This window comes from Thermobia domestica, chromosome 1 (assembly GCF_964235325.1).
Source record: "Thermobia domestica chromosome 1, izTheDome1.hap1.1, whole genome shotgun sequence".
NCBI lineage: Eukaryota > Metazoa > Arthropoda > Insecta > Zygentoma > Lepismatidae > Thermobia > Thermobia domestica.
In genome coordinates, this window is record NC_137454.1 from 270,649,548 (window position 1) to 270,663,437 (window position 13,890).

Here is a 13,890-nt window from a genome sequence, read left to right on the forward strand (position 1 = left end):
TTTCTTTTACCGGCCCACCTGTTGGTGAACAACAACCGGAGAGTGTTACGCCTTCTGTAGGGGAAGAGTTGTGAGCTGAACAAGAAGGATTTGTGCAAAATGATAGTTGGGAGCGTAGGGGTTATGCATTAATTGAAGGTATTATCGGCTTTATTCACTTTATTTCATTTTTATTACATCGTTGGTCATTATGATCTTTTGATCATAATCATGAGGAAAGGTACAAGCTAAGGGATGAGAAGGAATTGCGCTTCACATCACATCACAGGGGCAATTGTTAGGTAGACAGATACAGGTTAGCATCTTGCCTAGGACGACACTAGGCACTGATTAGAGACAGTGGGAGCCCTGTTAGATACAAGAGCTTTCACTGTGTATGTGATGGCCAAATGTAAGGTAGAATTTCGCCGGTGCAATATGGTTGATAGTAAGAGAAAGATGGGTGATCTGGAGGAAGAGTATGGCTAGAGGCGTTGGCATATCCGGTGTAAGCAATGGAGGTTGACTGCGAGCATGTGCTTCGAAAGTATCATGGGGAAGGGGTTGATTGAGGCAAATGCATTTGGTGCGAAGGTCCTCAAGATGGTGTAGGATGTGGAGAAAACTGAGGCGTTCGTCGAGTTCTCGGGTGGGTCTGGGAAGCTTAACCCGATAGGCAATTCGTAATGCATGGCATAACTTTGAGTTTCTCGTAATACTGAGAAGAAGCAGACAGCCAGGTAGTGAAACCAAATGTGAGGATTGGACGAAGGAACACTGTACGTTTTCAAAAGCGTGTCGGCGTTAAGTCCCCAAGTAGTGATGTCAGACGCATCGGTAAGTTGAGTAGAAGATATACTTTACGAGTAATGTTTTTTAAATGAGGTTTCCAGGTGAGGTGATGATCAAATGTAATTCCAAGATATTTGACTATTTTTGCAGGTAATAAGGGGATACTATCAACTAAAAGATTGAGAAGAGCAGGGTTACGCTAGATACGGGAGAGAGCTTGAGACGGAAGGAAGACTATTGTTAGACTTTTAGATGCATTGATTTTCAAGTACCAGTGATGGCACCACGTGACGAATATATTAATGGCTTGTTGCATTAGAGATTGATCTGATGAACAGATTTATACGTGGCTAGTAGGGCAGTATCGTCAGCGTATTGGAATAAATGGACATTTGTTGGAAGAGGGGTAAATCAGCAGCAAACAGAATATAAAGAAGGTGCAAGGAAAAAGTGCAGAGCGCTGAGGGACACCACAGTGGATGAATATCGAAAGAGACAAGGTGGAGTTAATGCAAACGTAGGCCAAGCGACAGGTGATAAAGTTGAAGATGAATCGGATGTAAGATATGGGAAGTTTAAACTTTTTGAGTTTATAGATCAACGCAGCATGCCACAACTTATCGAATGAATTTTCGAGATCAAAAAGAATTAAACAGGAAGGGCGAGAAGTATTGTAGTGGGTGGTATTGTAATTACTGAGCTTGAGAAGTTGATCGTTGATACTATAAGATGGACAGAAGCCGGCTTGTTCAAAGGGGAGTAGGTTTCTAGACGAGAGAAAGATATGTAAGCGTTTAACTAGAATGTGTTGAAGTATTTTACTAAAGGTGGATGTGAGTTGTATAGGGCAGTATGACGTGATATACCAACAACATCGCCTTCCGAGCATATCAGAAGTAACTTGGAATTGTGAGTGAGAATTCCAATAGGTTTTTATTGTTTGCAATAAAGTGCAAAGCTTTACGAAACATATTTTACATTTATGCCAAATAACAAATAACGTAATATGTTTTGCTGTAATCGGTCACGAAAATAGTTTTGTAAGCTTATGAATTGTCTGATAGCAGTTACATGAGTTACAGTGCTGCTGTCTGTTATTCTAGCACATAAGAAAGCATATTAGAAGAGATGGCAGAACAGTTCTTAGCGGTCGTTACCGAGTTTTCACGATCATTCAGCGGTCATTCGTCAAAAAGTCTCTATAACACCACCTGGAGGAGAAACGACAACTGACATCTAATTTTACGAAGACGGCAGACACTTGGCTTCCGCTTCGGAAGTTTTCCGCTTGTAACCGAAGGCTGAATAATGCCGGCAGTTATGTTTTCCTTCACTTCGGCGGCTATCCGCTAAGAGGCGACAGCAGACCGATTGGCGGACGTTTGCACATTTGCTTTTACATCCCTAATCTCTGATATAGCTTTTTCAAACTGATCCCAAAGAATACCATACTCTTTATCATCCTCGACTACTTTGCATCATGGTGTACTCTTACTCTCGTCCTCAACACACACACACACACACACACACACACATATATATATATATATATATATATATATATATATATATATATATATATATATATATATATCGGGTTTGCAAAATAAGTGTTACAACTCTTGGGAGCTGACTCCTGCCACTGAGACAAGAAGAAAAGTTCTCTTGAACTTTCGCCTATCGGACATAATTTCGGATCTACAAGGTGCCGAAAGCGTGGGAAAATGACTTTCGGACGTCAATAGTTCGGAAACTATCCAACGTAAAGAGGGCGGATAAAAAATTCACTGAAGAAGTCATACCTGCTCTATTCAATTCTGCATGTTTCACAACCCTACCATGTACGCGCAAGGGATTCCCCAAAGGAACGTAGGGAGTCCCGGATAATCTGACAAATGAAAATTGGTCTAAATGGATACGAATTGATAGACTTTCTACCAAGTAACAATAATTCGTTTGTATTAAGTCGATGTCTGCAACAAATACAAAATGGCGGACACCTTCCTGTCCGTTGTGTGTGGTTGCATAGTCGCCAGGTACGGATGCTGGCCAACATTGACGTTCTGAGTATTAAGTGTAGCGAATTTGTACTCAAATGCTCTAGAAAGACTTCTGGAGTGTCGGTAGAGCACAACAGATGAAGCAGGGTGATTCACATGTATGGAAACGCGTAACGAAAAATGCCCAGAAATGCACTCAGACTCAGTAAAAGTAAGTTCAAAGCGTCGGAAATGTAAGGAATAGCATCAAGAACATGAAAGCCATTACCAATTCATCAATAATATTTCGTCAATCCAATGCAATATGATCTGCACATTTGCATACCAATAAGGATAGAACAACTGAGGCCAAGTTGAAATTGTGCAAGGGACTTACTAAGAAACTGGGTAAACTCAAGGAATGTCAGTAATGGGATCGCATGATAGATATTGAAATGTGGCCAATGTGTGTATTGGTATCAACACGTAGCTAATGGACAAATGTCAACATGTTCTACCACTGCTGTGGCACCGTCCCACGTGCAAAAACTAAGAAAATAACGTTGTACATTCTGCTATTACATCTGGTGCACTTTTTGGTAGAACGTAACAAGAACACGATTGTATCAATGTCCCTCTTTGTTTGGGACATTGTCCCACATGCAACACATATTAAAAGAAATCTCTTAATCCATGGTTGAAATTCTGATAGAGAATGAAAATAACAAACTTGTATCATGTCCCGCGCCTTCTGGGACACATGACGTACTCGAAATATAGGAAAATATCTCTAGAAATTCGTATCTTACACACAGTGAACATGCCAAGACAAAGACGAAAATGAACCAAATTGGCACATGTAACACTAGTGTTGGAACACCATTCATATGGAAAATAAAACGACATGAGAAATAGGAAGAAAAGTTTTAAAGCTCTGATTGTTTACAACTGTGCAGTAGTAGTAACAAAATGAAACACACAAGCACGTCGGGAGACTGTACAAGAGCGCTTGAAAAACAAAGTGTGTACTCCTCAAAGAAATGAATACAGAGAAAGTGAGCCTCCCTCGAAGCCTCAGGGTTAAATCGCTTGCTTTCGCTCGCGTGGTCGCAGTTTCCAATCCTACTGGGAGCCCACGGCCTCAGATTCAAGACCCGAGTAGTTATTTTCTTATTTTTCGCACGAGGGACAGTGTTCCAGCAGTAGTGGGACATGTTGACATTTGTCCATTAGCTACATGTTGATATCAACACACACATTGGCCACATTTCAATATCTATCATGCGACCCTACTTGTGACATTAATTTAGTTTACCTAGTTCCTTAGTGAATCCCCTTGCACAATTTCAACTTAGCCTCAGTGATTGCATCCTTATTGGTATGCAATCGTGCACATCATATTGTATTGGTTTGAAGGAATATTATTAGTGAATTGGCAATGGCTTTCATCTTGTTGACGCTAATCCTTACATTTCCGACGCTTTGAACTCAGGTTTACGGAGTATGAGTGCATCTCTGGTATTTTTCGTTAAGTGTTTCCATGCATGTGAATCACCCTGCTTCATCTGTTGTGCTCTACCGACACTCCAGAAGTCTTTCTAGAGCATTTGAGTACAAATTCGCTACACTTAATACTCAGAACGTCACTGTTGGCCAGCATCCGTACTTGGCGATTATGCAACCACACACAACGGACATGAAGGTGTCCGCCATTTTGTATTTGTTGCAGACATCGACTTAATACAAACGAATTATTGTTACTTGGTAGAAAGCCTATCAATTCATATCCATTTAGACCAATTTTCATTTGTCAGATTATCCGGGACTCCCTACGTTCCTTTGGGGAATCCCTTGCGCGTGCATGGTAGGATTGTGAAACATGCAAAATTCAATAGAGCAGGTATGATTTCTTCAGTGAATTTTTTATCCGCCCTCTTTACGTTGGATAGTTTCCGAACTATTGGCGTCCGAAAATCATCTTCCCACGCTTTCGGCACCTTGTAGATCCGAAACTTTGTCCGATAGGCGAAAGTTCAAGAGAACTTTTCTTCTTGTCTCAGTGGCAGGAGTCAGCTCCCAAGAGCTGTAACACTTATTTTGCAAACCCGATATATATAAATATATCGGGTGAACAAATTTTTTTTTCGAATTTAATTGCGGATCGTTGCTAATATTGTTCCTTTCCTACAAGTATATTTCACTGCAAAAAATCAACTCAATTGGATAATATTTATGGGTCGCTCAAGCGACACGAAGTTGTGCCATAGGATGCATATAATTATGTCGTATACGAGACATATTGGAGGTTTAAAAATTCAATCCTTGTAAAGTAAATTGTACTTTTTGCCCTGCAAAATGAATTATTTATTATTATTACTAAATTGCAAATAGCTATTGCCAAAATGACCATTTATTGATTTCAAAATAAGTGAGACATTCTAAATATGAAGTCACTGTTCATTTTAAACAGAAAAAATAAGGTTATTAACGAAGTTGGTAATTTTTCAAAATGCTCTTTCGAGCGTCTGAAACACGCTTTCCGTGGTCCTCAACAACCTGAATTAGGCTTTGCATTTCACTTTCTTTCTTTGTGATTGACTCATTGAAATTGGACATAAGGACCACTGAACGTTCAGCAGCATCGTTGACAACCTTAAGTGACTCGACGATTTGTTTCTCCTTTTGGAATTTGTCCGAGTTACTCCAGTGCTCGGGATGACATTCGAACATGAAATTGATGTCAACTCGAAGAGAACGTAAGGCGCAAAGAGAGGCTGAATTAATCAGATCATGAAGATCCTTTGTTTCTAAGCCGTGGCAGTCTGCGAGTTTTATGCGTTTTGAACTCCAATTTTCTTCACAAGACGATTTATAATATTCCGCTTGTCCTCGAAAGATAACTTCTCTGAGAACAGTGAGAGTGGAACTAACTCTGCTTCAAGATACCACTAGTGAGTTTGAAACTTGTTGTTAGCAGATTCAGACACAGATTTATTCACAATGCGTATTGTTTGATCTGGTTGAACAGAAGTAAGTCGCTGACGTGGCCATCACATGTCTTGGGACACAAAATCCATGCTTTCACGTATATGAGACTTGCAAACAAACACACTTCCCGCATATTTTTTTTTCTCTTTGACTGTTAGCTTAAATATTTCGTGGAAAATTTATATCTTGAAGCAGCATACTGCCTTTCCCATCCAACGAGCTATATGGTAAGCACCTGGTGACTTGAAACTGTATTCCTTTGGAAACTCACCAAATATCAACAAGTAAAACTCTATGATTTCTTTATAGTCATCACGGGAAACATAGTTATTATCTTCCTTATGTAGAACATAATTTTGTACAAATATAACAACTTCATTTTTCAGTGTTCGTACATATGGCATGGAAAGTCGAAACGTTCAAACAGTAGAATATTTGGGCCTCTAGTATGTTCTTCAAAATTGTGGGAGGTGCATAATTAATTAGGTGAAATTTATCCTTATTTTAGACGACACTAATCATAAATATAACTCCGTTTCTCTTCCAGTCGTGGACTTATATGTCTTATATTTATGCCCTACACTAGAAAGGCCATTTCAGGCACGTAGCCAAGGGGGGGGGGGGTACGGACCCCCTTCGAAACCAAAAAATGGATACAAAAGCAGCTTACTGTGGAGGAAACGGGCGGTGTAAGTTAAAAAATGGATGTTGTAACGGGGACACCCTCTCCCCCTATTACGAAATCCTGGCCAATTTAAATGTTGTTTTTGGAAGAAATTCACAAGCATTGCACAAAACAACGAAAAGGTCCATCACCGCTTAAATGCGAATAAGTTCAATATTTCAAATAACAGGTATGCAGCGTAATTGAAGGCTTTGAGCTACCTCTAAATATTTTTTTACTGCGATGAAATTTTTCATTCAGTATATTTAGACCACATGGATCAAAATTGGCAAATATACGTTTAAATCACAGATCTTTTTTTCTTTACCATTCTATGCTGGACCACCCTAATATATATATAAAGACGATTACCATTGTTGCACCCATTACATTTCGCAGGATTATAGCAACCGCTAGAAAACGTAGAGTATATTAATTTCTAAGTGCGAATGTTGTCAACGTCACATACTGTCGGAATAAAAACCGGTTTGATTTTCCAAATTTCAAGAACAAAAAATTCATTTTTCATTTAATAAGTAAAGTGGAATCCGTTCATGTTATATGATTATAAACCCGAAATATACGGTCTCACAAATTTTACTCCATTCTTATTATGAAACCATTCAATGCACAGTAGTACCAACCTTTGCATTTGCAATATTTTTTTGCCAACTATTTTAGTTACGCAAAACGACAGAAAGCAATCAACAAAGATGGGCAAATATTTTCGAATCTTTTGTTTTACTTTTCGGTGCTTTGTTGGTATTCTTTCTTATTCTCCCCTTTCTCTATCACACAACGTTTAATTTATGAGAGATTAAGTTAGATATAATGCAAACTTCTACTACCAACTGATATCTCAGGACCCAGGTTGCTCGGATTGCGTAGGGTCAACCTGACCCATTTGAGAGTTAGTCAAAAAGACCCCAAGCAAACTTCGCACATCTAAAATTTTATACTTTTTATTTCCTTAGCGCAGGGCTGAAAATCGGTTTGCACGCCGATGACTTTCTTCTGGCACGCCAAACAAGTTCTTGCTAAAATTATTTACAATTTTTGAGGATATCTCTGTCCAAAATAGAGTTGAGAAAAGTACAGTTTCATCACCTGGTTGTTCTGGATACATGTGACAAATATGCAAATCTCTAGATGGATGTCAGTACAAAAGAAAAAACTAGGAAATCATTAGTATTGGAAATCAAACAAGATTTCCAATACATACATATATACTATTACAAAAGAGAAAAAATATAGTTATCTTAAAATTGCTTTGTCCCTTCAAAATACGAAACTAACAATATTCAGTAGAAAATAATGTTATTTGTCTTAGAATAATTTCAATGGAAATTAACAACTATTCATTATCAAACACAACGGCTCTGCTACAACTCAAACACAAATATTTTGAAATTAGTAGCATATCTTAATATTTTTTCTTGGTTGGGTAGTGTTAATATGAAATCTACTTAGTAGGCCTTGATTCAAAATGAATGCAAAAATTGGTTAGAAAGAACATCCAAGTAAAAAACAAAATTTCTTTGACGGGTGGGAAAAATTTGTATCAGAGATTTGGTAGACTTTGGCACGAACTCTCAGAAAGGTTGCCCACCCATGTCTTTGGACTACAGAGGTTTTTCAGCCTACGTTTCGCCGTTTTCATTCCTTCCCCTCCCGGGCAGAATGGACTCATCCGACTTGGCTTGTGGCGTCCTGCAGTGTTGTGCAGTGGCTTCCTGGGAACGGAATTTTTTTTTCCGCGAGGACGACAATAACGCACAAAACAGGAACATTGTTGTGAGTGTTGTGTTAAATCTGTTTCCAAGTGTGTGGGTTTCATCTGTGACCAAAATACCGTCCAAACTAAGCCGGTTTTGGGAAGGTTATGTTGCGGCTCTTTATGACGCCCACTTTAGTGTTTCTGTCATTAGAAAACAGTGCAATGCAATAAAATATGTTATTAAAAAGTACAAGGGCAACGAAGCTCCACCATTTGGATCACCAACGAAGTTGCGTAGGAAGCGGGAATACGCCAAGGCTACCTCCACCATGCAGAGGAAACTTCGCAAAATGACAACGCAAGAAAATCCGCTCACACAAAGGTGTATGGCTACTCGTCTTGACGTTCTTTGGGGACTGTGAGCCTGACGTTAAACCACCAACTCAAGCTGGAAAAAGTCATGAAAGCCATCTTCTCACGGATGCCCATCCAAAGGAACAAAATTGTAACATCCGGAAGCTGTATGAATGGCATCTGGCAAAACAAAGGTGGATATACGACGTAACGCTCGACGAAGCATGGATTTATCTTTCCGACTGCGACAAACCGAGAGTCATCATGTACCAAGAGAAAGGCGCCAAGAACTTCAGAAGGTTGGTCCGTGTCTGTAAAGAATCCGTCCCAAAAGGGTTCATGGTCGTTACTGGCTACTGTTACTGAAGTAAACAAGATTCGTAGGGTGGCGAAGAACTGCAAAATAAATTCGCAGTATTTTCAGAAGCAGATCATGCGGCCGATCTACGAGCATGAGATTCCAACAATGTAAGGAAATGACGCCAATCTGCTGCGCATTCACATGGACAAGGCCTCATGACATACCTCACGATCGTCCCTCGACTTCTACAGGTAGATGGAGGAGACAAGTGGTATACAAGTGATACCTTTCAATGACGTACCTGTTAAATCTCCAGATGCAAGTCCTTTGGACTATTGTGGATTTGGATTGCTTAAGCGGGATTTGAGAAAATTGCGTGTGACAACTGTGGAAGGGCTTTGGAAAGCTGTGCAAAGGGAATGGGACAGGGATGGCAAAGGGATTCTCCTTCCAGTTCTTCAGAGAAGCCTATTACAGTGGAAATTACGCTGTCGGGCTATTCTTAAGAAGCAAGGGAAACACATCGAGCACTTACGGACCTGGCGAAATGGACACTTCTAAATTTTTAGGTATTGGTATTTTAGTCGAAATTGGCCAAATGTAGAATGAACAACCTCTGTATAAATATGTGTTTGACATGAAGTCCAGTGCGCTGAGGGACTGATTTCTAATCGAACTACCAGGGTAAAATGTCCGGTGAATGTACAAGAAAATTTTAGCTTAGGCCAGTATCTCTCAGCGATTGCCAGACTCTGGAAATTAGTAGTTTGGGGCCTTTGGCCATCCTTGATACTAATTCCTATCTAGAAAGCCAAATAACGCACATGGAATAGGGATATGCTGACCACACATACCTTTTAGATAGCTGCGTGGCAATCTCTAGTCTTATAGGACTGTTGCGCTGAACACTATGGTTTGGTTTCGAGCTATAAGTAGAAAGGTAGGTTTGCCAATTATTCTAACTGTAAGCCAGTAGAATTTGCTCTCTTTCATGCTTTTGTATCTTCTGCTATACAGTATGTTCGTGCGCTGGTTTTCTACGGAATAGAAAATCTTATCTTTACAACAGGGTACAGCGCAGAAAAACAAAGATATATTTTATTAGCAGTCTTTGTAAAGGGAGGAATTATTGCGTTTGGATGGCTGTCTACAAAACATTTTGCGGGAGGACGAAACCTAAAAAATCTTATAATTTTGAAAGTGTTGATTACGAAATTGGCCTTTACTTTTCAGTGTTGTCTAAAGAAAGTAACTTTGGGTGGGAGGAAGTGAAAAAATGCGATAATCCACAAAACACATTTCCACCAACGGAAATGCAACTTATATTACATTTTCCAGTGCTCTAATTACAAAAATGAATCTTATTTTTCAGTGGCATTACTATAAAGTCGCTTTAGGGGGAATCAAAGCGAAAATACATGGTAGCTAAAAGAGTTTTAGCGATCTCCTGTCTACAAATAACTTTTGGGGAGAACGAAAATAAGCTGATTTTATAGATTCAGAGTCGTTGGTTACGAATGTGGCCTCTATTTTCAGCAGCGTGGTAGAAACCTCTTTTCGAGGAAATAATGCGGTAAATTATTGTAATTTCTATTGTTTTAGAGTTCCCTGTATACAAAACATTTTGCTATGGATGAAACTAGACAGGTGTTATAGTTTTGAAGGTGCTGATCACGAGTTGTGTTCAGTTTAACGTCCCTTTCAGCTGGGAGGCTAAATGAGACAGGACCTACTTATCAACGTGGAAGCCGAACCACATGAGCTTTTGCCGGGAATCGAACCCAGGACTTCCACGTCAAAGGCGTGTACACTAACCGCTTATCCACGAAGGAGCTCAGGTGCTGATCACGAATACGACCTTTTATGTTTATTGGCGTTACCAGAAAGACAATTTTGAGCGAGGGGAAGTGAAAAGTTATGATAAATTATAACGTCGATAAAACAATTTTCCAGCAACTGAAACCTAAATTATCTTACATTTTTCAGTGCTCTGATCTGTGTCTAGAAAGTAGCTTTTTTGGGAGGGCGGTTCAAAGACATTTACGATAACTAATATTGTTTTAGAACTCTCTATCTACTAAAAATTTGGAGAGATCGAAACAATGCTGATCTTATAGATGCAAAGTCGCTCATTACGAATTTAACGTTTGTTTTTCAGTGGCGTGGATGGAAAGTCACTTTTCAAGGGGGCAAAATGATAAATTAAGATAATTTTCATTCTTTTAGAGCACCACTGTCTACAAACCATTTGGTGCGAGGATGAAACCGAATAGATCTTATAGTTTCAAATGCTATGATCACGAATCTGACCTATCTATATTTTTCAGTAGCGTGACTAAAGAGCAATTTTGGGGGTTGGGGGAGTATATTCAAACTAAAACCAAGGTAATCTTATAGATTAAAAAGCGCTGAATTCTGAAATTTCGGTAGCGTGACTATAAAGTCACTTTTCGGGAGAACGGGGAAGCAAAATGATAAATTAAGGTAATTTCCATTGTTCTAGAATATCCTTTCTACAGACCATTCTTGGAGAGTCTCAAATTAAGCTGATCTTATAGATTCAAAGGTGCTAAATACGAATGTAAGATTTAGTTTTTCCTAATTTGACTATAAACTTACTTGTCGGGCGAGAGGAAAAATGAAAAATTAGGTATTTTAAAAATATACGGTCAAAAACTTGGTACTGTTCATTCGTCTGTCTACAAAAGTATCTTTTTAGGATCAACAGAATCATTGCTGAGCCATTGGGAGTTTTCTTAAACAAGAATTAATGTAAGACAAATTATATTTAAATAAATTTAAATGTTTGATTCGTATTTCCAAGGAGATAAATTGCAGTAATTTATAAACTTTTATAAGTTACAGACAAGGACTCCAACTATTGAGTTCGTACCTTACAGGAACTCATATACACTTTTGTTTAGTGACACATAGGAGGACTTTTATGATGACAGTAATGGAAGTGATGCAGGCGATGACTTAGTATGGAGACTAACTTGGAGATGATATTAGGTCCGAGCCAGGTGAAATAAAGCCGAAGCCCGACCGTTTCGCCCACAATCTTTTTTCTAAGCGATATTCAAAAAAATTATGAAATTGGAAAGAATGCTGTGGAGGATCAGGGAGCAGAGTTGCATTCAACATTAGGAGGCACACAGATTCGAAGCTTTTTCTGGGAACACATCAATTTCATCTCTTTCCTTTATGGCAGTCGGACACAAAGCATCACTCGCCCCCCCCCCAAAAAAATAATATATTTCAAATTGGATTATTGGGATGACAGTCATCCTAGTTCCAAGATTGGGAGTATAGTAGAATAGAGACTGGATAGCTAGCCGAGTCAGCAAAAAATTATCTTGTTTTCCTAGAAATCGATATCATTTCCTGGAATTGGGAAGCAAGTTTCGACAAGCCTTTAGTTGTTATGTTCATAGCCTTTTACGGCTACCACAGAAGCCCGTGGGAAAATTTTGGTGATGGAAACCCGCTGTTGCTATGCTCATAGTCTTTTACGCCTACCAGATGTAAAAAATAAGATAAAACATGCCTTTTTCGTGTTCTTGTCGTGTATTGGCTAATAATTTGAATCCCCAAACCCCCCACCCCTCCTGCGAAGAGCGTAAGCGGAACGTATGTGCTTGTGTAGATCATTCTGTTAGCAGCTGTTGCAAAGGAAGAAACGTCAAAATTTAAAGATGTCATCGTCAATGAGTTTATTAGATAAGCTTAATAAGCCATCAATGGTACCCTTTACAAAAATGCGAGATTTGGAGATTGGAGTACGATTTCGTATTGTAAACTGTGAGATAATTACAACGGTATATGGTAGGAAGGCATGTGTGACATTTGAAGGAGGCGAAAAAGTGATTTTACCTGGACGTTGTACTGAAAAATTGGAAGCAGATAATGGTGCATTATTAACGTATTTACAAAGTGGGAATGTCTGTTTAATATATAAAGGAATGAAGATTAATGTATCTGGACGTAACATGCACGATCTTGAACTGGTTTACTCATCGTAAGTGTATGGTAGCATGTACAAACAAGATGAAACATGAATTTTCCTCTTCGCCCCTCCTCTTCATGCATGCGCAGTTATCTGTATGCATAGTGTCCTTATTCTGTGCTGGCCAGCGACTGGAGTAACATGTCTTTGAGTGCTTGTGCATCAAATATGGACACCAAGAAAGAGTACTTCTTAAATGTTGAATATGGACTTAATTCAATGAAAACCAAATTAATTTGTATTGGACTGGATAGTGATACCGGTACATTTGGACCAGTGATTCGTGTTGGCAAAGGACTTGTGTTTGTAGTGGAGTTAAATTTGGCAGAATGGGATAAACTTGTACATTTGACCCCATTTGTTATGGACTATTTAAATTCTCAAGTGGAAATTACATTTATAAAATCTCTTGGTCGAAAAAACGAATTGGTGGTGCGAAAACTAATGGGTGAAAAATTAGTGATGTTAGAGAAGAAAGGAACACTTCATGCTCCTCGAAACACTGTGTACTTAACTTCAAGTGATTGGCTTTATTTCTTGGAAATATTACCATGTATTGAACATGCTGTGAAAAACAGTAAAGTTTGTAGTGTTGTGCTACGTGAATATTTTGACTTGTGTACAGATACTATTCGTAATCATGTAGAATTGCAGTGTCTTACATGCAGAGGACTTCCTGGAATACATACCTGTGTAGATGAACAGAGTATTATTAATGGTATGAACATCAGTTTTCCAAGTGTCTCTCTTGATAAGAACAGTGATGTGAACATTGATGGTGAACGATTAAAATTGGAAATGAAAGTATTTTGCAAACAAAAACTCATAGATTCAATTATGGCTGATTTATTTAATATTGTATCGAGACAGCCATAATGGAGGAAACCGATACTCAACCTTCGGAGGGTATCAATGAAGTGAACGTCTCTTCATAAAGAAGAAAATTGATTTGTTTTTTCATGTATACTAAACAACGTAATATCAAATGTAATAAATATATATATATATATATATATATATATATATATATATATATATATATATATATATATATATAGTGAAAGTGAAATGTTTTATTTGTGTGTGTTTGTGTTTTTTGTTCGTTTCATA

At 38.6% G+C, this 13,890-nt stretch overlaps 1 protein-coding gene across 1 annotated transcript in view; it reads right to left on the reverse strand.

Annotated features, from left to right (window-relative positions):
- The window catches only part of LOC145661049 (vesicular acetylcholine transporter-like), a 2,637,391-nt gene that overhangs the window by 2,124,273 nt on the left and 499,228 nt on the right, over positions 1-13,890 (reverse strand). The window lies entirely within an intron of this gene.